Source organism: Ochotona princeps, unplaced genomic scaffold (assembly GCF_030435755.1).
Source record: "Ochotona princeps isolate mOchPri1 unplaced genomic scaffold, mOchPri1.hap1 HAP1_SCAFFOLD_356, whole genome shotgun sequence".
In the NCBI taxonomy this organism is placed as follows: Eukaryota; Metazoa; Chordata; class Mammalia; order Lagomorpha; family Ochotonidae; genus Ochotona; species Ochotona princeps.
In genome coordinates this window covers 48,377-74,168 of record NW_026699362.1, presented here as the reverse complement: position 1 = coordinate 74,168, position 25,792 = coordinate 48,377, and the positions used below count along the sequence as shown (strand labels likewise).

At 46.7% G+C, this 25,792-nt stretch overlaps 1 pseudogene; it reads right to left on the bottom strand.

Moving 5' to 3' along the window:
* Positions 1-1,348: 1,348 nt before the first annotated feature.
* LOC131479199 (cyclin-dependent kinase 1-like) lies at positions 1,349-25,555 on the bottom strand (annotated as a pseudogene).
* Between the last annotated feature and the right edge of the window lie 237 nt (positions 25,556-25,792).

Here is a 25,792-nt window from a genome sequence, read left to right as displayed (position 1 = left end):
CCAGACACTTTTGCAGTAAACACTACTTTCTTTCCTCACCGCAGGGTCAATGTTGGGCCTGCTGTGTGTGTGTGAGAGGACCAGGTTTGGGGCTCCATAGCCACACCTCCCACCAGCTGAGGGTATTTTATACAATTAGAGGAAGAAAGAAAATAGAATTTTCATGGTTTGACCTCTCCATGGTTTTCAGGAACCACTGTGTTATGAGTTTCCCATTTTCTCTTAGCTCTGTTGCCACACAAATATGGCCCCACCTGGCCAGAGTCCAAGTCTGAGTTCACACTGGAGAGCTTCCTAAAATGTCACCATGCTGACAACCCGAGCTTGTAAGAAGTGAGCATGATGGCTTAATGAGAATATTGTTTCTGTTACATATGTTTTAAAAACCATTGTGAAGACAATTGAGTTTAAGCAGATGAGTGCCTCAGTGTACTGTAGTAGCTGGGTTCCTTGCCTTTACATGCCCGGATCCCATACGGTTATAATTCCTGCAGTCCTGCTTTTGTCCAGCTCCCTGCTTATGGCCTGGGAAGGCCATGGAGGATGGCTGAGGGCCTTGGGACGCTGCACCTATATGGGAGACCTGGGAAAGGCTCTTGGCTGCTGCCTAGCGATCGTTTCCACTCCAGCCATTGTAACCACTGGGGAATGAGTTAGCAGACAGAGGATCCTGCTTTCTCTCCTCCTCTCTTTTATCTTACTTTCAAATATAAAAGAAATGAAACTTAAAAATAATAAAGCAGATATTGTTACACATTTAGCATATTGCCCTTTCTATGAATACGAAAAAAAAAGAACTGGTTCAAGCAAGCCTAATGGAGAAATCTCTGCTCTCAATGGCACCCAGGGCAGCTAGTGGAGCAGTTGAGATCGGGGCTTGCTGAGAACAGTTCTTGCCTGTAATAAAAGGTGACTGTCCTTGGAATATATTCATGACACTGAGACTCTCCCAGTGTAAATGGCTCCCCAGGCCACCATGGAAGTCACTGGTGGTGCCTGTTGCCATGACTGCATCTGAGACATGTGGCCTGCTGTCTCTGCTCTCAGCTTCTCTCTGCTCTCAGCTTCTCACTGCTCTCTGTCCTTCTTTCCCTCCACTCCCCATCCATCAGGCTCCACGCCCCTGTTTCCTGCTCATTCACATGGGACCTGGATCCCCTTTTGCTTATCCATGTCCCCTTTTCCCACAATGAAGAGACCTGCCTAGGTTGCCTGTTACCTCAGAAATCAGTCTGATTGAGAAATCACAGTGGAATTCACTCAGTGGTCAAGTTGAGGATGGGAATCCAAAACAAACTGGTGGATACTTGAAATTGCTCATCTACTAGCCTATGTGTGGCTGCAGCATCTATGCTTTTGCTGCAAGGGATCAAGGGGAAAGAGTGAGAGTGAGCATGAGAGAGAGAGACATGGGGTGGTTGTAGATTTGTAGGTTGTTTAGATTGTATTTGTCATTATTTCTGACATTCTTGTAAGTACCATGTAAGCATGAATACTCATGCATGGAACTGCTTGTCAAAACCATGTCCTGCTGAGTGTGGTGACCTACATCCCACCCTAGTGAGTGGTTTATGTATTTATAGGATCTGAAAACAACTGTGTTTTTAATGAAGTAAGGTTAATGAAGCATAGTTAAAACTGATCTAACTTGTTAGAAAGGCTCTAGAGGTTCACTGGCTTCTACGATGCTGATTTTTCTAGGCTCCTGGCTGACCCTAGTTGGTGGTCTTGGGGAGTTGAAGAAGCTGTACTTGCTGGGAATGCAGTGCAGAGCCTCTTCCCAGAGCACACTGGCCGACTGGGCCTCTCAAGGGTTTAGGATCTGGTGTTGGTCCCTGCATTGAGTGCTTTGTCTTTGGAGGTGACAGAAGGAAAGGAAGAATCGTGTTGTCTGAGCTGTCACTGTTATTCAGTCATACTGGGAGAGGAGAGTAGCCCTGCCACCCCCCGAGTCCCTTAGGGGCTGATGGGGTGCCCAGAGCCCATGGCAGCATTCTCCCCTCTGCTGCCATTCTGCACAACTCAATTGGTTGGAGGGCACGCCCAGGAGGGAGTGTGCTTAGTGAAATCTGTGGGCTTATTCCTTAATTATTCATAGAAATAAAAATTAGAGATAGATTCTAGAGAAGTTTTTCAACAAGTGATTGTGAAAAGAAGGAAAGGAAAGCAGACGGGGTGTTCCTGAGTGGGAGCTTCAGGGAGTGTGTTGAGTGTCATGGGTTTAGAGGAGTTCCCTGAGACCTCATGCGTTGCTCAACTGGGCAGGCGTTTCTCTGCAGAAATCTTCGCAACTGGTGGTCTCTAATTAGGAAATAGCTGGGTAGTTCCTGTGCTGCCCACTGGAAAGTGTGATTGGGCTGGTCATCTGGTTAGAGACCAACAGTGACCTTCCTGAGAGAGCAAGTTTGGCAAGGTTCCCTTCTCACTGAGGTGTGTGGTGTCTCAGAATTTAACACTATTCAGTTATGTTTCCCAATACTCAGTGTGTACAAAAAAGGGGCAGTGAGATGGTGGCCTGGGGGAATGACCTCATAAGTCTTTTATTTTTTATAAGATTTTTCTTTTTATTACAAAGTCAGATATACAGAGAGGAGGAGAGATGGAGAGGAAGATCTTCCATCCAATGATTCACTCCCCAAGTGATGGCAACGGCCGGTGCTCTGCCAATCTGGAGCCAGGAGCCAGTAACTTCCTCCAGGTCTCTCATGTGGGTGCAGGATCCCAAAGCATTGGGCCATCCTCGACTGCTTTCCCAGGCCACAAGCAGGGAGCTGGATGGGAAGTGGAGCTGCCGGGATTAGAACCAGCACCCATTTGGGAACCCGCGTGTTCAAGGTGAGGACTTTAACTGCTAGGTCATGCTGCTGGGCCCAACACCATAAGTCTTACCCCTGGATCTGACATTCATTTTAGAGGGCTTGAATAGCCTTTGGGAGTTAGATAACGCTAAGGGAACAGCACCTTGTTGGAGCAGTCTGAGCTTCTGCTTGCAGTGCTGGTAGCTGGTATCCCATACAGGCACAGGTGCATGGTCCAGCTTCTTCCCTTCTGATCCAGCTCCCTCTGTCTCCTGGCCTTAAATCATCCCAGCTGCAGCCAGTGCGGCCATTGGGGGAGTAAACCAGCAAATGGGAGACCTCTCTCTCTCTCTCACTTTACCTTTCAAATAAATAGATCTGATGTTTTTTCTTCATAAAAGATGAAAAGAGAGACTACTGTGATTATGAAGGTGGAGACTGAGGCTGTGTCCATGGCCTGGGAATGGCTGAGTGGCCAGCAATCAGTGCTGCTGGAGAGCCCTGCAGCAGGCCTCCTGTCACAGCCTCAGAAGGGACCATGTCCCTGGTCTGTAATTTGGCTTCTGGCTGCCAGATGGACGTGTGTCATTCTATGCTTGTGGTACTATGTTATGGTAGCTTTTGTGGTGTGCCTAGTCTGCCTTGTAGCCTCACCTAACCAGAGGACATGTGAGGATTCTAATCCACTTACCTGCTCCCTGACATGCAGAGGTGCTAAGCAGCTTACCTGCCTAATCTGCCTAGCACGGGAGTGGCACCAGCTGCCTGTAGTCGGCATGCCTTGCCTGAGCCCCTGCACTTGAACATGGCCATGATGGGCAGGGAAGAGAGACAGCTGTGCAGTGCTACTGCATGGTGTCCTGGAGATATTGGCAGGCTAGGCAGAGTAAAGCCTTGTGGAAGCTGCCAGCCCCTGCTCTGTTCCCAGCTGTAAACTCACACAGCTTCTATTGTTAGTTGGTATTGTCCAAGTGGAGGCATCCTTGGGAACGTTAGGGACAGGAGACTTTGCCTCCTGATTCTTGTCCTGTTGGGATCTCAGGAGTTGGCTCTATTGTACACAAATGCACTCAGGTGGCCGTCAAGAACCAGGTGCCCTAGATTCTTGTTGGGACTCCACAAACTCCAACCTTTAAGGCATCATCAAATGACTGCCCTCACCTCCCGGTGCTGATGTGGTTTGGCAGCAAAAGCAGCACTCTCTGCCACCGCACACCACCCTGCAATACAGGAGAAATAGGAAAAAATGGAACCATTTATCCAACCCCTGTTCCTCCCCCATTCCTCCACACCTTGACCCTCCACAAACCAATCAGAGGTCCACATGGGCATGCATCCCACTCAACTATGTAAACAATATTCAAAACAAAAATTAAAAAGGCCAGAGTTATTATGAGAATAAGGAAGGAAGAGAGAGAGACAGAGAGAGAGAATTTACTATTGCTGTTTCATTTCCAAATGGCCAAAACATCCAGTACTGGGCCATGGACAAAGCTAGGAGCTAGAAGCTAGAAGCTGCAATTTTCTCCCATACCATGGAGGGGCCCAAGCACTTGGGTCATGCCCCACACCTTGTCATGTTCTTTAAGAGGGAGCTGACTCAGGAGAGGAGCAACCAGGACTCATGCTGGCACACATATGGGATACCAACTCAGCCGGTGGTAGCTTAACCTACCATACCACAGTGCTGACCCTATAGAGCACTGATTTCTATTTTCTCTCCATTGCAGTTAGGAAAGACATTGGTACGATGACAATTTTCTTAAGTTTTGAGACTGATTCCCAAACTAACAGGTGGTCCCATTTGTAGACTGCTCCATGGCAGCTGAGAAGAGTGTGCGTCCAGCAGCTCCTAGGTGGCGTGTCCTGTAGGGCTGGTGGGTCCATTTGCCTGTGCGGTGATTAAAGCTCGGTGCTCCTCACTGACTTCCTGTCTGACTGCTCTCTCCTTTGCTGAAACTGAGCTGTGGCATCTCCCTCTACTCCTTGCATCACTGCTTCTCACTTACCTCTGTCGGTTTTTACTTCATACATTCATATTCACAGTCAATGTTTATTGCAGGCTCTTGTGCCGGAAGAGAGAAATTCTACATCTGGCATATATATACAATACCTTTTATTCAGCAGATGAGAAAAACATGCACACACAGCTTGCCTGCATAGAGACGTATCTGTCATGAATGGAAAATGGGCCCAGAAAACAAAAGTAGTGGAAGAAGAGGAGAGAAAACACACCATTGCCTCCTGCAGTTGAGCGAGCTCTGACTCATCAATGTGGTCTGGGCTGTAGCAGTCACATTGGGCCTTTTAGAAACATACAAGCTGATCAGCCTCCAGCTTCCTGAGTACCACCAGCTGAGCTGGACACAGCACTAACAGAGGCAGCCATAAGGACAGAGGGAGGGGCCCGGCGTGAAGGCCTGGTGGCTAAATGCAAACAACACTGCCTCAATTGATTTCCTTGTGGGGTGGTTAAGTGTCCATGTAAAAGGTGGTGAGACTGTGTCAAGATGGTTGGAGAGACATCTGCTGAGCCTTGCTAAACAGCTGGAAGCTCCTCTGGGTGTTGCCAAACAGAGTAGCTGTTCTCTTCACACCTTTGTGTCATTCACAACCACTGCATGGACCCCAGCACCTGGCATCCCCGGGTATCCAATATGGACACCAGGTCATGTCCATCAGCTGCTCCACTTCCCATCCAGCTCCCTACTTGTGGCCTGGGAAAGCAATCAAGGATGGCTCAAAGCCTTGGGACGCTGCACCCGCATGGGAAATCTGGAAGAATCTCCTGGTTCCTGGCTTCAGATTGGCTTAGATTTGTCTGTTGTTGCCACTTGGGTAGTGAATCAACAGACAAAGGCTTTTATCTCTACTTCTCTCTGTAAATCTGACTTTTCAATAAAATAAATTCTTTAAAAAAAAGAAAAAGAAGTATTAGGGGCCATAGAAGCTAGAAATTATTCTGTGGATTTAAGCCACATAAAGCTCTTTTCTGTTACAATGTTCCACTTTTCCGTCATAGTATCATTGACTCCCTTTTTACAGGCTAAATGCTAAATGAGTCACACGGGATGGCTTGCTGCTGCCAAAGAAGAGGGCAAGAGTACAAGAACTGACCCACGCTGGGAAACTCCCCTAGGAGGCCAGCTGTTCTGTGCTTACACGGCGTATGATCATCGACGGTGAGGCTAGCTTTGACACAGAAGAGCAAGAAGAGGGTCTCCAAGCTGCTAGCCCAGCAGAGCCTTTAGCTCTGGAGGAGAGGCCCAGGGTGAAGACCCCTGAAAGGCTCACGTGGCCAGAGTGGCTTTAAATGCATGGCCTGTTGCCAAGTGCTCCCTAGCCGGGACATCCTTGAGGAACAAGTGAAGAACGGAGTCAGGGAGAGCTGCAGTGGCCGCAGTTTTGATCTTGCCTTTGCCTGGATGAAGTCAAAGAATCATTGAAAAAATATGTCAAAAAAAAAAGGAGAAAGAAGAAAAATCAGGCAGAGTACATGTACATACAGTAGACAGAAGTGTTTTTGCATGAGGAAAACATCAAGTAAATAAGCAAAGTCGATTTCAGCCCCTGAGAAAGAGGACAGGCAGCAGTTTTGCTATTCATTGCACAAACCCAACACCCACAGGCCCCTGAGACCCTGGCAGATGGCATCTGCTCTTCACCACAGACAGAAAGGAAGGCAGACCCTAGCAGGAAGGCCATATGCCCTCCCAACAGTACTGAACACCCTCATGTTACCACCATGTGGTGAGAGGAAACTCACTCCCTGAAGTACAAACTGCTGTGGTCTGCAATTAAAGCAGGTGATGGTTAACAGGTAGAGCAGCATCCCCAAACACTCAGGAGCCGTGGTTGGAGAAAAGTTGAATTAGTGGGATATTTGCTTGGTTGACAACACTAGGGCCAGTGTCCTGTCCAGGCCATGCCAGCAAATTGGAGCAAAGCATTTTAGCAGAGCAGGCTGTGCTCCCGTTCTTAGATGATCCAGCTTCAGCGGAGTCACACGCCCTCTAGCTGCGGTCCTTGGCTCCCTTCTGTAGGGAGCAAGACAGGCCAGAGGGCTCTCGGCCCCTGAGGAAGCCTGCCCGTGCAGCCAAGGCCTGGCCAGCTCCTTTCCCTGAAGGGAAGGCCTCAGGCTCTGTTCTCACGTGTTCATGCCCAGGAGGTGCTGAATAGGAAACTACAGCTCCTCCAAGAACCAGCCATCTCCAGTAGAACCTTTACTCCACTTTTCCTTTAGAGAACGTTTCCATGATGTAAATGAAGAATGAAGCGTCTTTATTTGTTAATATATATTTTTTTGAAAGTCAGATATACAGAGAGGAGGAGAGACAGAAAAAAGAATCTTTTGTCTGATGACTCACTTCCCAAGTGGCTGCAATGACCAGAGCTGAGGTAATCTGAAGCCAGGAGTCTGGAGCTGCCTCCAGATCCCCCACATGGGTGCAAGGTACCAAGGCTTTGGGCCACCTTTGAATGCTTTGCAAAGCAGAGAACTGGATGGGAAGTAGAGCTGCCAGGATTAGAACTGGCTCCCTTAAGAATCCCAGCGTGAGCAAGGCAAATACTTTAGCCTATAGGCTATTGTGCCGGGCTCGGAATGAAGCTTCTCTCCTCAGTGTGAGCAGGGGTCGGAGGCCAGAGGCACACAGGCTGTTTGCCAGGCAGTCTTGTTCAACATTCATATAATTTTCATCCTGGGGGCACATGTATCCATAGTGAATCTTCACAGTGCATACACTTTTGTTACAGAATGAAGTATTCTGTGATAAAACAGGGGTGGAGACACTTTGAATGCAAACAAAACTGCAAGGATTTTGCAAAAGTAGGTTTGTACTTCAACAAATGAGTGCATATTTTGTTAGCTGATGTCAGATGAAGGGCTTGTGATCCATACTCTGAGTGCTGCTGATAGAATAGGGGCTAGAAAGAGTCTTGTATTTCCTGATGAGGTTGGAAGTTCTGAGAGAGGCTAACTCCTAGTCACTGTGGTAGCTTAGACTGCCTGCCTTTGTTAAGATTTTCTTATAGTGACACAGGCTCACTGGCCTGGAATGAAGGTGAGCATTGCAATCCAAGGCAGCCATCTTCATGACCCTTACAGCATCAAGTGAAGGCTGGTCTCCAGATAGAAATAAGATCCTGCGGGCCACTCCAGTCCGTTAGTGAAACTGGGGTGCCAACACTAAAGAGAATATCCAGGCATTAAAACCCCTAGGTACTCGGGAAATGCATCTTGCTGAGGTTCCCTCCTGCCCACCCCTCAAGAGGGCAGGGCACAATTGAACACACCGCAGCAACTGCCTGTGGGACACAGAAGAGTGCAGGTGGAGAGATGGACACAGACCACAGGAGCGAGCTTCACATTTGCAGAATGCTGAACAACAACTCAGCAGGAACTGAGGATGGAGATGACTGAATCGACTGAGCACTTGGGATGCTCTGCTTTGTCCTCCCATTGAGTCCTCTACCTCAAGACCATTTCATTTCATGTGCACTCGAACACCTGTTCCTAAGCTCTTGCCCAGAGCAGATACTGCGCTCTCTGTCCTCACCTTTGCTACTTCCCCTTCTCCTCGCACCCACAGGCACATCAATGTGTGCTTGATGCAGAAAGCAAAATCATATAGAACACAAATGATATGAATTGTAATATCCATTTCCCCCTTGGTCCCACTCACTTTCTTCAGCAGCCATTTGCTGCATGTTTCTGCATCATATTTAAGCACTGACCTTTCCTTACATGCCTCCTCACATCCTTACCTGCACGTTATCTAGTGGGAGGACAAGAGTGCTATCTGGAGGAAATCAAAGCTGTTCCTCAGCTCTCCTGGGCAATGCACACGTAGGTGAACAGAAGCTGCTTCTACAGTCACAGTGGGAAGGATGGAACCCATCATCAATCATTCGAGACACTCAAATCTATGTCTAAGCAGGTGCCCCGAAGCCATATGGCCATTTCAAGCTCAATCACCTAGGACTGAAAAATCTAAACATTTTTGGAAAACCTCATTGCATATTTTTAAAGATTTATTTTTTTATTGCAAAGTCAGATATACAGAGAAGGAGAGACAGAGAGGAAGATCTTTCATCCGTTAATCCATGCCTCAAGAGGCTGCAGTGGCTAAAGCTGTGCTGATCCAAACCTAGGAGCCAGAAGTCTCTTCCAGGTCTCCCATGTGGGTACAATGGTCCCAAGGCTTTGGGGCATCCTTGACTACTTTCCCAGGACACAAGCAGAGAGTTGGTTGGGAAGCAGGTCTAATGGGATTAGAACCAACACCCATGCGGGATCCCAGAACATTCAAAGCAAGGATTTAACTGCTAGGCTAGTGCACCAGGCCCTTGTTGCATATTTTATTTGCTTGCTATTTAATCTTATTTAGTTTTGTGTGCTCACATAGAAAAATTGTCATTCTTCACCTGCACAAATCTATAAGGTTGTTGTGGAGTGTGACAGAGATCAACAGGATCAACGTGTAGGATATATTTTTTCAAAGTGTAGGATATTAAGAGGAATCTTTATTTCTGAAGCTTGGTGACAGCAGCTCCCGTTACACACCTGGAGCAGTAGAAGGCAGGGTTTTTTTCTTTTTAAAAGATTTATTTATTTATTTATTTTATTGGAAAGGTAGATATACAGAGAGGAGGAGAGACAGAGAGGAAGATCTTCTGTCCTATGGTTTACTCCCCTAGCGGCTGCAACAGCTGGAGCTGAGCCAATCCAAAGCTAGGAGTCCGGAGCCTTTTCCAGCTCTCCCACTTGGGTGCAGGGCCCCAAAGACTTGGGCTGTCCTCGACTGCCTTCCCAGGCCACATGCAGGGAGCTGGATGGGAAGCAGGGCTGCTGATATTAGAACCGGCGCCCATGTGGGATCCCGGGTGTGCAAGGCGAGGACTTTAATCACTACACTATCGCGCCGATCTGAAAGCTCAAGCAGGAAGGGACTTACTCAGTTTTCCTATAGTTTACTTAATCTAATACAGTAGCAGCCAGGAGGGGCCGGGTGTGCGGAGCCTCCGGAGTAATTTCTGCTCTGTCAGTTGTGGATGGTGCAGAAGACAGGAGAGGCAGTGTGCACGTTCTGCACCTTCAATTAACATGAATGGCGGGAGAGGAGGCAGGAAGGGCGGGGTGCGGAAGCTCCGTTCTCGTGCCCTGTCCACTGTCAGTTATCCTGACAAGCAGCGCGTGCCATTGATAGTGGTGCCTCATTACATGGTGGAATAGAAATGAGAATAACTCAGCTTTCAAATGTTGCTCTATATGAGTTACAGCTCTTACCCATTTAAAATTAGTAAAGCTTGAAGCTGCATTATGGCAGGTGGGCATCTGCGGGTGTACATACAGTCGGTTATCTTGAATTGATTTACCATGTGTTCCTTCCTCATGACTGTGCATGGAAGAGAAGTGTGTGCGTAAACTCATCGGAGACATGAGGCAGGCTGCAGCTGCTTTTGTTTTTGTCTGGCTAACGATTTCCCCCTCTTTTTCGTACAAATACCAGCGTTGCTGTGGGGAGCCATGCAGTTGGGTCGGATGGCATGGGTGTGTGATGAGCACTGCTCCTTGGTTAGCAAGGCTACGAGGAGTTTCTAGCAGCGAGGCAAGGCCCGGTGGAATGTCTCTGGTCACCTCATTGCTGCCTCACCCCGTTGTATGGACACTCAATCACCTCTCTGATGTTTCATAGAATTCTCCTGAGGGTGTTGTTGCTGTTTTTCTGCTAATGGGAAGTGATTCCTGTAACTAGTATGACACCTCAAATTGATCAATCATGTTATGATAAAAACATCTTTAGCAACGTAAGGCTATGACACACAGCTAAAAGTATACAATAGTACAATTGAGCCCACAATGTCTCCAAAAATCCTGTTATGTGCCCACTTTTGTCCTGGAATTTGCCCTAGTATAAGTAATGTTTTCACTAAGAAATGGCTTGATAATATCTTGGAACTGATGGCAATCATGGAGGTACAAAGAGTTTGTTTACCATGCGCCTTGAACTGTTACAGCACATGATATGATGTATTCTAGTTTCTCACCATAGAAAGCAAAAGTACATGGGGCATCTTCTAAAGGGAAACAAATGTGAACCCCCTCAAAGTGGCTTAAAATCTCTATCTTATATTGGTACTTATGTTTAGGGAAAGAAATCAGTTTATAAAAACTTTTGTCTTATATTGGCACTTATATTAAGGGAAAGAAAACAGTTTATACAGATAAAAGGAAGTTTTTTGTAAAGGCCCTCTGTAGATTGGCTGAGCTTCCTTGATCCCTTTCACTGCCCTTTAACAAAAGAACAAAAAACAATTGAATCAGCAGTAGGTGAAGGTGACAGTAATTAATGCATGACTTGATTATAAGATTTAGCTAAGAACCTATGTTACATGCTTTTATAAAATCCTTTCATTTATAATCTTTTAATTCAATAATCTTTTAATAATATCTTAATCAATCTTAGTTTGTGTTTAGTAGAAATTGATTTTGAGTATAAGATTAATTTTGAGTATAAGTAAACTACTTCTCACTATGTAACTGCATGCGCTGCCAACCGTGGAATTCCTGGCTTTAGCCAGGTCACTGCAGATTTCAATGAGTAATGGTTTGCCAAAAATGTTTTCCTTAAAGTAAATAATATGTTAGGATTGTTTTTTGCATTTTCTTAACCATGATGTAAAAATGAAACAATTGGATATTGTGCAAAAGTTTGTGATGATTTGTGTGTAAATAAAGAAGGCAACTTTTCTGAGTTGTCCATTATGAGCATCAAGCCATAGTGGTCTGTGTCTTCTCATTTCCTCTTACAGTCTCGCCGATCCACGCATCCTTTGCAAGCTCTCAGTCAGCTGGAGCTGGTCTCCGGCATGTTGCAACTCTGACATGGGCAAGTGAGCGGTTCAATTTTGAGGGCTGCTCTCCACTTGGCTTCTGGGACTGACTTAGGGGTAAACATCTGTCAGTGTCAGACCAGTCCAAGCTGTATAATGGCATTCCAAAATTAAAAAAAAAAAATCCAACTTTTAAAAAGGCCAAAAGCAGAAAACAGAAACCATCCTGACTGAGGCTGTGGGGGTTTGCGTTCGGTCTGCGACTCTGAGTTCATGGTTCTCTGTTGCTGTGCTTGACTCAATCCTTTTTTTTTGATCTTCCTGGGTGTGCTAGCTGCTGCTTAATTTGCTAAGCATCCTAACAGCCATGTGAGACCAATCTGTACTGTATCTGTAAAGCTGAGATAGCTTTTGCAGGTTTTTCATAAGTCATCATTTGACACTTGAATGGAGGTTAAAAATTCTCTGCCCTTAGAGTTTCTCCAGTTCCTGTTCTTTGAAATATTTAATTGTTTTGTTACTTGAATTTACCTAACTTTCAATAAAGTTTCATTTTATCCCTATTACCCTGAGTCCTTTACTTGTGTTACCTTATGTACATTAGCTTTACCATGGTAATTTCTTCCATTTTGATCATTGAAAGGCTCTATTCTAGAAAAGTGTAACAAAGCCAAGCCCTTAGACTTTATGTTGAAACAGTAAGCGGTTTTCTTGAGCTTAGTGATTGATTAATGAGGTAAGAGTGATGTTGTTCAACATCTAAACAAAGTAATTGAGTTCAATATAGTAGATCTGGGCTAAAAGGCAGAGCATCAAAGAGAAGGAGGATGAAGAAAAAAGGAGGCAGGGAGGTAAAGAGGGAGCAAGTGAGAGGTGGAAGGCTTTCTCATCTGCTGCTTCACTCCCCACATGATGCAACAGACAGGGCTGGACCAGGTGGAAATCAGGAGATGGGAATCTCACCCAGTTCTCCCACAGAGGGCTCAGGGACCCGGGTGCTTCATCCAGCAAGTGCTGCCTTCCCCAGGTACATCATTGGAAGCTCCATTGGAAACAAAGCAGGTAGATCTTTTTTTTTTTTTAAAGATTTATTATTATTGGAAAGGCAGATATACAGAGGGGAGGAGAGGCAGAGAGGAAGATCTTCCATCTGATGGTTCACTCCCCAAGTGAGCCGCAACGGGCTGGTGCGTGCCGATCCAAAGCCGGGAACCAGGAACCTCTTCCAGGTCTCGCACGCGGATGCAGGGTCCCAAAGCTTTGGGCTGTCCTCCACTGCTTTCCCAGGCCACAAGCAGGGAGCTGGATGGGAAGTGGAGCTGCCGAGATTAGAACCGGCGCCCATATGGGATCCCGGGGCGTTCAAGGCGAGGACTTGAGCCACTAGGCCACGCCGCCGGGCCCCAAAGCAGGTAGATCTTGATTCAGCACTCCATTTGGGGATGATGGCAAGCAGTGATAGTTTTTTTTCTAAATTTCCTGGTTTATATGAAAGTTAGAGTCACCGATGCATAGTATACATTATACAGAAAGAGTGATCTTCCACCCACTGGCTCACTCCTCATAGCTGCAATGGCCAGCACTGGGATAGATTGAAGCCAGGAGGCAGGGGCTTTCTCGCACATGGGTGCAGGGGCCCAGGACCTGATCATCCTCCGCGTCCCTCCCAGGTCCACCAGCAGAGAACCTGGATCAGAAGTGGAGCTGCAAGGACAGGAAATAGTACACATATGAGATGCTGGTGTTGCAGGTGGCAGCTTCATGTGCAGCACCACAACACTGGCCTCACCTGGACCTTCACCTTGATCAGCTACAACACCTGTCTTGGATTATTAGGGATGCTAGGTGTTTTCACATCTCAGTTTGTGTGAACAATGCTGCAATAAGCAGGACAGAGCCAATATCTACTTGACACAATGATTTAATGTCTTTTGGCTGGGTCTGGAGTAGGGCAATCGCTGGATCAGACAGACATGCATGCCCAGTGTTTGATGGGATCTCCACACTGCTGCCCACAGTGACTGCACAGCGCACAGCCCACCCACAGTGTTGTTTTCCTCTCCATGTTGTCACCAGCATTTGTCTTGTTTGCCAGCAGCCATTTTGATTTTAGTAAGCATTCAGTTGTAGTGTCTCCTTTTTAACATTTTAGGTTTTGCTTCATTAGTCTGGCTTAATGTTTCTCAGCTTTATCTTTTAATAAAACATTTTATTGATCATTTGTATTGCTTTTATTTCTCAATTTTGCTTACTTCTTCTCTGATCCCTATAATTTAGTTCCCTTGCTAATAATGTGCTAGATCTGCTCTTGCTAACTTCTTAGAAATGCAGTTATCTTAAGTTCCTGCGTTGTCTGAAGAATAGCAACTTCATTTTTGAGGATTTTAACTCTGTGGTGATGTTGCCTGTGTATGCTCTGCATCTTCTTAAATAATGCTTACTGTCAAATGAGCAGGGATAGATTACAACAATGACAATCATTTGCTTTCTTCCAAAACACTGCTTTTCAGTAACCTCAGTTTTTCTGATTTATGTATTTTCTTATTGGAAAGGCGGATTTGCAGAAAGATAGACAGAAGATCTTTTACTGCTTAGCTCACTCTCCAAGTGGTCACAGCAGCCAGAGCTGAGCTGACCTGAAGAAAGGAGTCTGGAAATCCTCCCAGGTCTCCCATGTGGGTGCAGGGTTCTAAGGACTTGGGCCATCCTCCACTGTTTTTCTAGGCCACAAGCAGGGAGCTGGGTGGGAAGTGGAGCAGGTGGGACAGGAATGGGTGCCCATAGGGAATCCTGCTGATTGCAAGTGAAAATTTAGCCATTGAGCCATCGTGCCAGGCCCAGCAAGCTCATTTGTATCAGCTAGGATGGGTTACTTACAATATGCTGTTTTCCAGTTTATGATGACAAGAGAACTAGAAAATAGGCACATGGAGAAGATGCCTTCCAATGTCAGTGTGCTTAAATTCTGGAACAATATTTGGTCTTCCCATGGAAGATTCCGAACTTTGACCATTTAGATGTCTGATGCTAAGCAGATCAAAGTCATACACTTTGAAACCTAAACTATTGCCGTCAAGTAATCAAGAGTAGTTACAAAAAAAAAAAAAAGTAATGACAAGTGGAACCACCTTTATTTCTTCCCTGTGGTTTCTAAACCTATGTAAACATCCTTGGCTGCATACTACCTGTACTGTGCCACTGTACCCCAACATTGTAAGACAGTAACCTTCAACCTAGAGCCTATAGAATTCACCATTCTGTCCTTCAACAGATCAGATGGCTGGAGGTAATGGCTTGGGGGTTACTCTCCCAGAAACAGTGTTCTTCAGTCCCAAGTGGCATTACTAGGCTCACTGGGGCCCCAAGTGTTGCAAGCTGACTGATCCTATCCCAAGAATGAGTCAGAGGCAGACACTCCTCAGCTCTGCATGGAGACAAAGGGCCAGGAACTGATCATGAGTGCACTCAAAGCTTTAAGAAATACCCAGCAGAGAGGAGGCAGGGCAAAATGCTCAAGCGTTACCTAAGTTTTCAGAAAGTACCACTGATTTTGCGGTTTTTAACCTGGTCTAGCAGGAAGCAGCTGCAGCTGGCACTGATAAAAGTGGCAGTTGGTGGGGGAGGCAGCTGTGGCTACAGATTGGGTAGGTGACCCCTAACAAGCAACCCCTCCTCCTAACCACCCTTTAAAGCCCTGGCCTTTGACCTCTGGGCCTGCCTCAGAAAGAAAGCTGTTTGTCTTGTGTGTGAGTGCTTTGGCCGTTTTCCTGTTTTGGTCATAGTTTCAATATTTTAACATGTGAATTGTAGGGTTTCATGGGGATTTCCAGGTTTTATTGTTTGTGTACAATGGAACTTTAAATCATACACACACACACACACACACACACACACACATATATACATATATACTTTTCTAAGAGGGGAAATGTTATATTTTTCTGTTTCTATAAGAGATGAATACAATGGTTACTTTTTCTATTGGTAATGATTGAGTTCATCTCTTTCAGAAGGCATTTTCTTTCTCTCCTGAATACTTTAAATAAAATCTGGCCCTTGTGAAGCCCTGCACACCTTGTCTGTTGAGACCCCAGGTTAAACACATCCCCAGAAATCTGCTGAAGCTGCGGCCCTTGTGTCTGCCCCTGAGGGGCCTGGGGAGGAAACACGGTTGTTGATGAGAAGATGAGCTCCGACAGTAGCCTGCTGTGTTAGAGAATGGGCGCTTACCCAGCTGACACAAAGCAGCTCAGAAGATCCAGGCAGGTTCCTTGAATTTTTGCTTGCTTTCCTACACATTTTTTCTAAATTATTCTAGAGTACACAAATGCCAATGGTAAGAAATACCACTGTACTGGAAGAATTAATATATTGCTTCAGCAATGTCCCTGAGCTAAGCAGAGTGTTAGGGGCACAGAGAAGCCAACATAATTTGTATGACATTTTGAAGTGAATTAAATATTTTGAACATCTTTGACAGCCAGTGTTATATTTTTCAAATAAACACAAAGCACAATGATTACTCTATATTCAACATTTTAAAATTCACATATTTAAAGTCATGTGAGCTGCAACTTCCGTGTCAAAATTACTGGCTGCCAAATGTATACCTTTTTCCTCAGCTGTACTTTTTGATATTTAGAATTTTAAAATTTCTGTTAAGTGGATTTTGTCGACTGTCCTGTGTTCACTGCCTTTATAAAGTGGTACATCATTGTATAATTTCTGTGTGTAACCTGAATGCTTGGGCTCTCAATAAAGGATTCATATAAAGCAATAAATATTGATGTTATAAAAAAGAATTTTCATGTGAGCAAAACTAGGATTTACTTTTAAAAAAAATTATGTGTTTCTATCGGAAAGGCAGATCTAAAGAGAGGAGGAGAGATGAAGAGAAAGCTCTTCCATCTGCTGGTTCACTCCTCAGATGGCCACAGTGCCCGGAGCTGAGCTGAAGACAGGAGTCAAGAGGTCTCTCTGGGTCTCCCATTTGCATACCGGGTTCCAAGGCTTCGGGCTGTTCTCTACTGTCTTCCTTGTCTATTAGCAGGGAGCTGGGTGGAGATGGAGGAGCTGAACATTAACTGGTGCCCATATGGGATGGTGATTTGAGGTAGAGAATCCTCCAATTGAGCCATTGTGCTGCCCCTCCAAAACAGTTTTTTTTTTTCTTTTTAAAGATTTAGTTATTTTATTACAAAGTCAGATATACAGAGAGGAGGAGAGAGAGAGGAAGATCTTCTGTCCGATGATTCACTCCCCAAGTGTATGCGCAGATCCAAAGCTGGGAACCAGGAACCTCTTCCAGGTCTCCCATGCGGGTGCAGGGTCCCAAAGCATTGGGCCATCCTCGACTGCTTTCGCAGGCCACAAGCAGGGAGCTGGATGGGAAGTGGAGCTGCCGGGATTAGAACCGGCAACCATATGGGATCCCGGGGCGTTCAAGGCAAGGACTTTAGCCGCTAGGCCATGCCGCTGGGCCCCCAAAACAGGATTTATTAAAGACAGAAACCTCCTGACATAGAAGTTAGGAAGGAGGTGCTCTAACGTGGAAAGGTCCCTACATGGGAGCTCTCAGCAGGCAGGTCAGGTTCCCAATTGTGTGTGCCTGTTGGGCCATGTGATGGTGCTTGAGTTCCCTCATTGATGGAATGCGAGCAGCGAGGCCTATCACCAGGGCTGAGAGCCTATGGCAGAGCTGCAGGGTCTACACACCCTTTCTTACCTCTCTCCCCTAGCTAGGAGGTTCCTGGTCTGCTGGAAGTGAGAAAAGCAAGTGTGCACTATGTCTGTGGTGCTAAGTGCATCCTTGTACTAAACTCATGCAGCACAGAATAATTCAGAAGTTTGTCTCCTGGGAAACTAGATCCGGTTCAGAAAAAAGAGTAACTGAGATATCTTTTGCAAGTCTTTATTCACAGAGATGGGAGAAATGAACACAGGAATGCCACAGCTCCCCTAGTGGTGGCTCACTGAACTGGCTGAGCATCCAGCCTGTCCTTTACAGACACCAGTGGCATGCAGTCCCGGAGCTGTGTGGCAGTTCATGGACCCGTTGACTGGCAGAACATGTGCCAGGTGCCTGGCCTGCTGGCTTGCCAAAGTGGCACAGACAAGGGAGCTAATGGCATGGGAATTTGGTATATTCACCTTCCCAACATAGAGACACCACAGAATTTTGGAAATTCTACGTGATATATAAGTCTACATAAGGACAGTCTATATTTCGAAGCAAGAAGTATCTATGCCATAACATAGAACTGATTGTCTCCTCTAACACAGAGATTGTTTTCTTCTTCCCAATTAGCATCTTTACTTCCTCAATGATGACCACGGGTTATTTGCAATGAAGAACCAGTCCTCTTCAAAGTAAGAGAAGGTAGCCTTCTGCAGAGATTGGCAGTGATCTGGTTAGACTCCCTTGGAGATCAAGCAGTGATGTCTTTTTGAGACCTAAATGCTTTCATTTGGCCTGGCCTTTGGTTATTGAAGATGACCTCAAAGACAAACTTACATCTGCTATGGCAACTGTCCCTGGGTGTTATCACTAAGAATGTAGGATTTAGACAGAAAGTGGGCCCTAGGATTTGTCAAGGGAGTCCAAAAAGGTTTGGACCCTTGAGTTCATTCAGAGAACAACCAGGAAAACTGATGAGATGATCTTGTACTCAGAGGGAGTCAGGCCACCACAGACAAAGCCACAAGAGGCCACTTAGTGTCAGGTGTTTGAACACACAAGTTAACATGAAGATGAACCTTAAAGGTAGGGAGGGCACCCCTCCATCTTGCTGCATCCTGGGAACTCCTGCCCTTTGTTGTGAAAGCCCTGGCGAAGTGACTCTCAGGTAAGCCACTTATTTGGGGAACTATGCCTCTATGCTTTCTCCTTTCCTGGTCACAAGAAAATGAAAGTTTCTACTGAGCAAGCTGATGTTGATTGTTAAGACTCCAAGGGAAGGAAACACTGCAGCCCGCTAACTCTGGTGACAAGCTGTGGGAAAGGAAGAGGTAAAAGGCATTTATTGTAGCCACGAATATTCCCCAGGGCCCCCATACTCGCCAAGAGTAGACCAATGTGTCCAGTGTGGGACCATCCTGCAGAGGCAGTAATGAGCAACACCATCATTTGGAAGATTTTGTGATCCCAAAAGACAGCAGCATATGTGCAGAACACTGAGTGGGTGCACATTAAGGTGGAGGTGGTGCCCTGCCTCCCAGTCTAATGAACCCCTGCCAGCTCCTTTCATTGATCCAGTTTGCAGATCTGCTTCTAAAAGCTCAGTTCTTGTCCCTGTTGAGACCATCCAGGCCTGCTGAGGTCTTGGCCACACTGTGCAGTGGGTGGCATCAACATTACCAATCCACTTCATAATTGATTAAGAGATCACCAAAGGGGAGCATCCGACCTGTAAGTTCCCTCCCAACAAGAAGGGATCAGAGAATGCTTATAATCCCAAACCCTTCCTCAAACCTTTGTTGTCTTTCTCTCCCCCTCCCCTTTTCAGAGGCACCCCACCTCCTGGCTTTCTCTTGGGAGGTGCTTTCCTCTTCCCTCTCCCTTCCCTGCTCACCTGGTTTCTTCACAAATAAACTTTTCTGTCTGCAACAGATTGCTGGCCTTTTATATCTACACTAAACTGAGGAAAGAACCCACCAGGCTTTTCTGGTAACACCTGTGCCAAAGCAAAACAACAAGAAATAGGTTTGAGGTAAATTAAAGGTTAAATGCATTGCCAGATGAGGGGGTGGCAGACCTCTCCATCTCTAAAACTGCTTCCCTGATGGACAGGGTGTTTTACAGATTTAGAGGAGGCTACAATGGAGAGGGAGTTACTGTATGCCAGAGGGGACCTGCTGTGCATGTGAGGGGGGCTGATCTGCACCTAGGCAGCTGATCTGCACCTAAGGAGAGCTGGGCTGCATCCAGAGAGACCTGCTGTGCACCTGAGGGGACCTGGGCTGCACTTGGGGAGATCTGCTGTGCACCTGAGGGGAGCTGAACTGTGTCTGAGGGAAGCAGGTCTGGTCTGAGGGGAGCTACCCTGAGCCGAAGGAGAGCTGGTCTGCACCTGAGGAGAGCTGGGCAGTGTCTGAGGGGAGCTGGTCTGGGCTTGAGGGGTGCTGGTCTATGACTGAGGTGAGTTGGTTTGTGCCTGAGGGAAGGTGGTCTGCACTAGAGGAAAGTTTGTCTGCACCTGTGGGGAGCTGATCCTGTCCTGAGCTTGGGGCTTGTCCTGAGCATTTGAGCCATTCTGCCCAGGCTTTCCTGTCTCTGCTCTCTCCAGTACAGACATTCCGGCTGGTTTCCCTCCACTGTCCCATGCTTTGAGCCAGCATGTAGTTACACTTTTCTCACAACCATTTTTAAGGGCCTTTCTGGTGATCTACACAGTGCTCCCTAGTCTTTCACCATTTTGGATCTCATTTACCAGTCCTCTAACCTGAGTACCCATCCACTGTTTCTCTGCTGTTTGCAGGGCTGGCCCAGTAGTCAGGAAGCAAGGAGCCTGTCTTTCTTGCAGGTCTTAATGAGCCCTGAGGCCCTGGGCTGGAAGTGATGGGCTGTACACTCAACAAGCAGAATCTGGGAGAGGAGTCCTTTTTGCCATACGGTGATGAAGTATAGGAGTATAAGATGCCAGACACAGATCCTCAGGAACTGACCCAGGGTTCCACAGCAGGGAGGTCTGCCCAGCCACTTCTGCTACATGTAAGAGATTTTAGAGGATTTGTTTTACGAATTTCCCAAATAAGAATTTCTTTCCTCTAACTAGTTATAAGACGCAACTCTGCCCAGATTTTCCCAAAAGTGTTTACCACCCATAGGCACACTTGGAATCTGTAGATAGTATTTTCTTGGTCTTTGACAAGTTCTAGAGTTTAATTGAAAGGATACAATCCACAGAGCTGGGTCAAACAATTGATAGGCAATGCATATGGATTGGCTGTTATGGCCAATCATGGTATAGGCATTCTGTCTCTTTCCCTGAGATAGGATGGATTTGTAGTTAAAACTCTCACCCCATCATGTGCTGGCGCTTCCCTGACATCTGGACTGACCTGGAATACTAGACTAGTGTTCAATAGTGCCTAATAACACCTAACCAGCTGTGCTCGGATGCCTGCTGACTCTCCTTCCCTTCCCATAGGGAACTAGCTGGAGCCACACAGTTGTTTATTGCTAAAATTAAGCAGTGTTTTTTTTAAACAATATGACCTGATACTTTAAAATTCCTGAGTCTGTTAACCATCTCTTAATTTTCTGACTACAAAGGTCTCTAACATGGCCCTCTATGTGCTTGTTTTTGCCTTGTTGAAGCCATGTTGTCCTGGTCCCGTTGGGTGCTTCAGCTATTCAATGAATTGCTCTCTGGATCCCAGAAGGAGAACTTCCCCCTGGGGAGGCGCTCCCTGCCTGGGATTACTCTAGGTCAGGGAGATTGCAGTGTCATCAGCTTTCCACGCTTCAGAGCTCCAACAAGGACACTCAGCACTGTGTGACCCAGCAGGTCATTTTTGTCAGCTTCCTGCTCACTCCCCTCATCCTCACTTATCAGGCTTGCAGAGGGAGCTCCTTGGTGGATGGTCCTGGTCCTGCTGTCATTCAGCAGCAGCCTTTCTCAGGGATGCTGGTCCCGCTCTCCACGCCAAGCAGCCACGGCTGTGCACCTGCTGTGAGCACAGGCCGAGGAAGGCTGCTTTGCTTCCTAAGTGGAACCTCCATTCTCAGCTGTGGCTGATTTAAAGATACGTCCTCTACATCCAGCAGTCAGCATATGTCAGGAGATCTGGATGGGAGGCATGGTGAGTGTTGGGTTCCCATAAAATCCTATAGTATAATCAGAGGTGGGGACAAGACCTGGGCCTGCCTCACACTGCCATGGGCTTACACCAGGAAAACTGTTTTGGCACAACCACAGCTTTGCTTTGCCAACCTTTCCCAAACCCTTTCACAAGGCTGCAAGGAACCATGCTAGCTTATTGTTGTCCTACAGAACAACTGCTTGCATAGCCTGGCTACGGGATGGGGTGGAAGACAACACCCTTGCAGAGGCAGGTGGGGAAGGCGTCCTTTGACCCAGTTCAGATTGACCTGTAGTCCTAAACTCAACATGGGCTAAGCATGTGCGCTACAGAGGCCCTCTCTTCTTTCTGGTCGTGGCCTAGAGGGAACAGAGCCTGGCAACCTTTCCAGGATGAAGATCTGGGAGTGTAGGGAGGACAGATTGGGGGAGCAGGTTAATGACGTTAGTGCACACTGGTGAAATCACTGAGGGTGTCACTGAGGAGCAGCCGGGGGAGCTGGGCACAATTGCTGGGCTTCCTTGGAGCGCATGCAGGATCCCCGGGCACCTGCCTCCAGGCCGAACCTGCTGGCTGTGATGCCAAGACCACTGGGGAATGCACAGTGCCCTTCTGTATTCTGAGTCAAGAAATAAGGTCAGGGAGTAGGAGGCAGGGCAGGCCTGGAAGCCAATACTGCCCACTAGTCTCACTTCACTAATCAGAACATAACTGAAACATCTAAAGGAGCAGATTTTGAATGAAACTTAAGGGGAGAGCCTGGTGCAGTGGCCTAGTGGCCAAAATTCTTTGCCTTGAACACCCTGGGTTCCCATATGGGTGCCAGTTATAACCCCAGCAGCCCCACTTCCTATCCAGCTCCCTGCTTGTGGCCTGGGAAGGCAGTTGAGGATGGCTCAAAGCCTTGGGACCCTGCACCCGTGTGCAAGCCCTAGAGGAATTTCCTGGCCCCTGGCTTCGGATCGACTCAACACTGGCTGTTGCAGTCACTCGGGGAATGAATCATCAGATGAAAGGCCTCTCCTCCTCTCTGTATATCTGACTTTGTAATAAGGATAAATAAATCTTAACAAAAATAAAGTTAAGGGGAAATTTTTCTCAAACAAGAAAAAAATAGTTTCTGAGCTGATGTGGGGTGCTCACTAGCAGGGTCCCAGCAAAAGTCAAGTTTCTGCTCCCTTCAACTAATGAGATAGTGACTGCCATGCCTTCTGCACACCCAGGCTGTTCCCCAGAGATAGGCTCAGGAGTTTGGAAGCAAAAGCACCAGGTTGTTTTTGTCTCCCTTGTATCTGGGTGAGAGCCCCCAAGAGCCAGATTCTACTCTCCGGCCACAAACAGGTGGCATAAGGTGTAAGGATGGGAAGACTGGACCCCGAGACAATGGCCACAGTGTGTGCAGAGCCCAGTCTGACAGCGTTTGAGAAGAGATTCACACCTGGAGAACTCTCCCTTCCCCTGCCATTGTCGATCTTTGGCTGATGTGTCAAGGAAGAATAAACAGTCACAGAGGCAACCAAAGTGTTTCCTCTTCCTTTTCCTTCCTGGTAAATCTCACTCAGACAGAACCCCAGCGCCCCCTCCCCCCAGTCTTCATCAAAAGCCACGAGGAGGGTTATCTTCCCCTTTCTCCCTTAGAATGTTTCCACACCTGTAACATCCACTTACAGGTCTAGGAATTTCCTCTGTATTTTATTCCGAGCAGTGTGCTAAAACTTGGAAGCCACCATTTTTGCAAGGGAGACCCTGATCCAGTCTCTCTTCAGCTACCACTTCCTTGATACAAACCGTTCTTTGTTTTTATTTCTCCTTTCCCCTTCTCATGAAAAATTTTTGTACTTCCCTGAATAGTTCCTGAGTTGATTTCTCATTCCAGCCAGCAGTCATTTTTAGTTTCTTTGTAATATCCAGCCAGCTCTTAAGTATGAAACTCACCTTTACGAGCCCTTGTGCCACTGAAACTTCTGCATCCTGTCTGGAGTATTCCTTCATTTGGTCTCTATGTACCTAGAAATGCAGAAAGGCTTTCTGCTTTTTCCTGTTGAATTTCAAATGTCTTGGAGACATTTTTTCTTTTTTGAATTTATTTTTATTCATTTGAAAGGCAGAAAGACAGAGAATATTTCTGCTCTGCTATTTGAATTCCCAAATGTTTGCAGCAGCTGAAACTGGGCCATGTGAAGCCAGGAACTCAGAAGGCAGTTTGGGGCAGATGACAGGACTCAAGCACCTGAGCTGTTGCTGCTGCTTCCAGGGTGTGCATCAACAAGTAGCTAGAATCAGAGCCAGAGCTGGGACTTGAACCCAAGCCCTCTGGTGCAAGATGCACCAACCCCTTGCTAGGACTTTACTCCTTAAGGAGACAGAATGTGTCTGTAGAAAAACAAACACAGCGAGACCACAGAAGTGCAGGAAGTTGAGGATGGTGGCCATTCCAAATGCCACCTGGGGTTGAGTAATTCCAGGAAGTTGAGGATGGCTACAGGAAATGAAACCCAGAAGTGATGGCAGCTCAAAAGACAGTAAGAGTAGGGGGCAACTGAAGAACCTGGAGAATTCTGGGGAAAGTCAAGGGGGATAAGCAGGAGGAGACACTGAGGAGTGGGCTACAGGCAGCAGCAGTGTGGAAGGTTTGGGGTCACTCTGTGTAATGCTGAAGTGCTCTCCCTCTGCTAGCATGAAGGAGGGGCTCCATTTTCCCAGGTCTTTTGGCGACTCACTCTCAAAGGGAGTAAGAATAAAAGGCTGGTAGTGGGGTTACTGCAGTTTTCCTGCCATCACCCCTTGGTCTATTTGCTCATCTTCCTTCCTCAGGAAATGCAGACAACACACTCCTTCCTAGGCTCCGTTGACAACCCTTCCTTTGCCTGCAGACAAAGCTGCCTGGTTCCTGCTGGCTTTTTGGTTCTCTAAGGTATAGCTCACCCTTCACCCGCTCTGCAGCCAGCTAGTTCATTGCCAACCAGTTAGCCCATTAACCTGACACAACCACTGCTCTGCTAGTTGGCCAGCTTCAACTCACTCTGTAGCCAGTTCTCTGGAAAGTCTGGTGTTCAGTTAGCTAACAAATCCATCTGCCCGTTACCAGAAATATGTTCAGCAGGATCATGGATGAACGTTTTCAGGAGTGGATCCTTGTGAATTCCATCCAACTTTCTAACATGGAATGATAAGCTTCCTGGTTCCCATCTAGAACAGGTATTCTTTTTCTTTTAAAGATTTATTATTTTTATTACAAAGTCAGATATACAGAGAGGAGGAGAGACAGAGAGGAAGATCTTCCATCCGATGATTCACTCCCCAAGTGAGCCGCAACGGGCCAGTGCGCGCCGATCCGATGCTGGGAACCAGCAACCTCTTCCAAGTCTCCCATGTGGGTGCAGGGTCCCAAAGCTTTGGGCTGTCCTCGACTGCTTTCCCAGGCCACAGGCAGGGAGCTGGATGGGAAGTGGAGCTGCCGGGATTAGAACCGGCGCCCATATGGGATTCCGGGGCGTTCAAGGCAAGGACTTAAGCCATTAGGCCACGCCGCCGGGTCCTAGAACAGGTATTCTTACAGTCCTGTAACAACTCCACTGCTGGGCTGGCATCATTGCTGGGAGTCCTGGAGAATGGATAAGGTCCTAAATTTCCATGAAAATGTGGTTTCTTAGTTGTTGATTCTGCAAATATGGTGCCTATCCCAAACACCAACTGGGATTGAGTAATGAGCCGGCTGCAGCTCCCCTTCCCCGCAGGGTGCTGCATCCTCTTGTGTGCACACTGCCACAGGTGTGACAAAAGTTCTGATGAGGGCCACACCAGCTAGTTCAATAGCTGCTTTGTGATCAATCAATAAATATTTGTCTTTGTGAACAACTCTTCTAAAGTGACAAAACACAATTCCCTTTTGATACAATAACTCTTAAATAATAAGGAATCCATAAACTGACCAGGAGGGGTTGAATCCAATATTTCTTGATATAAAAAAAAGGAATTCAATGATGAGCTATAAGCTGCAATCCTACATTAGTACAGCTTGAATACGGACTATATTTGGATGGTGAGGTTCTTTTAATAAAGAAATTTCCAAGATTGCAGCATTAGGAACCCCTCCCTCCTCATTTTCAAGGTCACACCTTGACCTTCAGTGTGTCTATGCTTACACATCCACATGCACGACTCTGGCATCTTCTCCAGCTCTCTCCATCTTGGTAGAGTCCTCCATGGTTAATTGGGAAGTTTGGTCGGGCCCAGCTAATTACCTCCTCCATGGCAGCTGAAGGACCTGATGCCACATCTGCAACATGCTTCGCTTAACTTCCCAGGCCAGCCTGGACACTAAGAACTGTTATTAATATTTTATTGTATTTCCA